The sequence below is a fragment of the Adiantum capillus-veneris genome, chromosome 8, assembly GCF_014529385.1.
Source record: "Adiantum capillus-veneris isolate H3 chromosome 8, ASM1452938v2, whole genome shotgun sequence".
NCBI classification, from domain to species: Eukaryota; Viridiplantae; Streptophyta; class Polypodiopsida; order Polypodiales; family Pteridaceae; genus Adiantum; species Adiantum capillus-veneris.
The window spans coordinates 132,333,729-132,337,595 of NC_140938.1; positions in this window are offsets into that span (position 1 = coordinate 132,333,729).

A 3,867-nucleotide genomic window follows, 5' to 3' on the forward strand; every position below is an offset into this window, starting at 1 on the left:
TCACAATTTCATATCCACAGAGGTGGCCACCAAGCTAGGCATACAAGCTTACACGATGGGAGATGTCCTACCCGCAGATGGTGCTTTCAATGGGCAAGAAGCTTCAGTCACTCCCTTAATCGAGAAATTGAGGTTCCATGTCCAAAGCTATGTGGACAAAGAGGACTTCTTTATCTCTCCTCTCAAGCACGAGGATGTAATCCTAGGGGCACCATGGTTTGATCGCATGGCTGCCAATGTTAAATTCCCTGAAAGAAAAATCTACTTTAGGTTCAAGGAAAAAGATGTGTACGTAGATGCTAAGGATTTGGGTAACACCATACCCATTGTACATACACAAGCTTTCAATAAGTCAATAAAAAGCTCTATTTCCGTGTACATGATTTTTGTTAAAGATTATCAAAATGAACCTAATGCTTTAGCAAAAGAAAATATAAACAATCACAAGGAATTAGAGTTATTCCATTTTCTCAAGGGTTTTCAAGATGTTTTTATTGACAACATCCCTTGTGAACTACCTCCTAAACGAGGCAATGATGACCCTGCAATTGAACTTCTTCCAGGAAGTTCACCGCCTAATAAGCCTCCTTATAGAGTTTCTCAAGCTCAACAAGAGGAGATTATGCAGCAAGTGCATGAGTTAGTAGAGAAGGGCATGGTTAGGCCTAGCTCATCTCCATTTTGCTCATGTGTGTTACTAGTGCAAAAGAAAGATGGCACATATCATATGTGTGTCGACTATAGAGCACTAAATAAGATCACTATCAAAAATAGGTTTCCCGTTCCACGGGTAGAAGACCTATTTGATAAGCTACAATCTACTTCAGTAGGATTGACCTAAAATGTGGCTATCATCAAATAAGGATAGTTGATCAAGACATTGTAAAGACCGCATTTCGCACTACGTTTGGTCTTTATGAATACATTGTCATGCCTTTTGGCTTGACCAATGCACCAGCCATATTTAATCGCTTGATGGAGAAGCTATTTAGGCCTCACCGAACCTTTACTGGAGTGTTGATGATATTATCATCTACTCTAATTCATTAGTTGAACACAAGCAATACCTCCAAGTAATATTTCAAGCTCTAAGAGAGAATAAACTTTATGTTAATCGAAAGAAAAGTGAAATTTTCTTGCAAGAGATTCAGTATTTAGGTCACATTATCTCTCAAGATGGCATCCAAATGGATCCATCTGTTACGAGACTGGGCACCCTCCTGTTGTAGTGGTTAGCTGCAATTGGGATAGCTGAGCGTAATGATTATTATGTGCTGTCTATTTATTTTACTAATTGAGTTGATGATGATTTTGTAGAGTGGAATGCGGGGAGTTGATGAAGAGGCGACGACAATTACTCTTGGCCATTTTTATATTTGCACAGTATCTTAGAACATCATTTCAATAAGCCACTATGGCTCTGTAAATAGTTGTAGTGGGAACTCCCCTTATGGGTCATGCAAGAACTAATGAGCTTCACTCATTTGCAAAAGTAAAGTGGTTGTAAAAAGAGGGGCCTCAAATTTTGGCACCTTAAACTCAAAATAATATATTAAATACCAACTCCACAAGAGAGGTGCCGTGGAGTTTGGGGCTAAATTTAGGCCTTTCTCTTGCAGATTCTCTTCTCTACACTCTCTTAAGCTATGGTTATTTGTTGTGTACTCTCTAATCTAGTCTACATCTCTTACACATCTCTTACACTCTCTTACAAGCTTGTCTATGTCAATTCTATGTTTACTCTGTGTGTGTGTGTGTGTGTGTGTGTGTGTGTGTGTGTGTGTGTGTGAGTCTAGGTGAGTGTGTGTGCTTGGAAATTGGAAGAAGAGGTGGACAGTTTGATGGTGATGGCTTGAAAGCTTATGTTGAATATTCTAAGCAGTCGATCTCCCCCTCTTCTCCCAACAGTGGTATCAGAGCAACCAGGTTTGATTGAATCGGCATCAGATTTCAATTTCAAGGAGGGAACTTCTCGATTCGACACACCCGATTTTGCAAATAATCGAGTTTGCAAGTCAAATCTACTTGGTCGTAATTGGGAAGCTTAATCGGCGAATTATTCAACAAATTGTCGATCATCGGCAACAGATTCGGTATGTGCATCTCTTAATTTCAAGCACCGATTAAATTTTATTGGGAATTGGCAAATTATCGGCCAAGAAGATAAGAAGTAGCGGATTCATAAGAGGCCAAGAAGGTCAATTTTGGCATCGGAAAAGCAAGGAAAGATTTCAATTGGAATTAGCAACAACGCTTAATTGGATTAATCGACGAGATTGGATTCAAAGGCTTTGAATTTCTGAGGAAAATTTTCGAGGCTTGTGAAGTTCGACCCTCTCCAACAACCTCATAATGGATCGTAGCATGACCAATACAAAGAAATAGAGCTCATTGACCTTGTCGGCAATCTACCGCGGGAACCTCTACTTACACACACACTAAGCTTCATAATCGACTTGCTCCAAATTCAATATGAATTGCATCAAAGGGAGCGCCATACATTGCTGATCATTTTTGTCTACTGCTTCAATGTGTATCGACTACAGGGCTTTAAACAAGATCACCATTAAGAATAGGTTTCCTATTCCTAGAGTGGATGATCTACTAGACAAACTGAAAGGGGCACACCTCTTTAGTAAAATTGACCTTAAATTAGGATATCACCAAGTCAAAATGTTTGAACATGATGTCTACAAAACTGCTTTCAGAACACAAACTGGACACTATGAATTTCTTGTCATGCCATTTGGTTTGACAAATGCACCAGCTACATTCACACGCATGATGAATCGCATTTTCATTGACCATCAAGATTTTGTGATTGTATTTTTTGAGGACATTTTGGTATTCAATAAATCTGAAGAAGAGCATAAGCAACATTTAACACGTGTATTTGATCTGCTTGCACTAAATCACTTGTATTTGAATCCTGAAAAGAGTTGATACACTATTCAAGAAAACTTCCTTTATTTCAAACAAAAATTGTGTGTGAGTAAACCTTTTCGTACATTAATTATTGAAGAATTGCACAAACCACCTTATGCTGGACATAGAGGATTTGCTGCAACTTTTCAAAATTTATGTCGTGATTTCTATTGGCCTACTATGAGAATGGATGTTAAACAGTATGTTTCAACTTGTTTGATTTGTCAAAAAATCAAAGCAGCTACAGGTAAGAAATTGGGACTTTTACACCCTCTCCCCATTCCTGAAAGACCTTGGGAACATATTTCCATGGATTTTGTTACTGGTTTCTCACTCACAACACACAAACATGACATGATATGGACTATTATTGATCGTTTCTCTAAACAAGCGTACTTTGCTCCATGTAAGAAAACACTCATAGCACATCAAGTTGCACTTTTGTTTCTGAAGACTGTTTTTCCACATCATGGTTTGCCTAAAGTGATTATTTCTGATCGAGACTCAAAATTTTGTAGTGCTTTTTGGACTACTGTATTTGAAAATCTTGGCACTACACTTGACTTCACTTCTGCATTTCATCCTGAATCTAATGGTCAAACCGAAGTCACCAACCGAACTATTATTGACTTGTTAAAGGCTTATGTTTCTTCTCAACCTAAGAAATGGGATGATTACCTACATATTTTGCAATTTGCATACAACAACACCACTCACACTGCCATGGATAAATCTCCATTTGAAATTGTATATGGTCACTCACTTCCCACTCCTGCTTCACGTCTTTCTAATGTTGTGCCTGCCGCTGATGATTTCACTACTGACTTTCATGATATTTATGCAAGTGTGCATTCTGCCATTAAACACTCACAAGAACTTTACACCAAGCATGCTAACAAGCACTGCAAGGCACACCAATTCAAAGAAGGTGATCATGTTTTA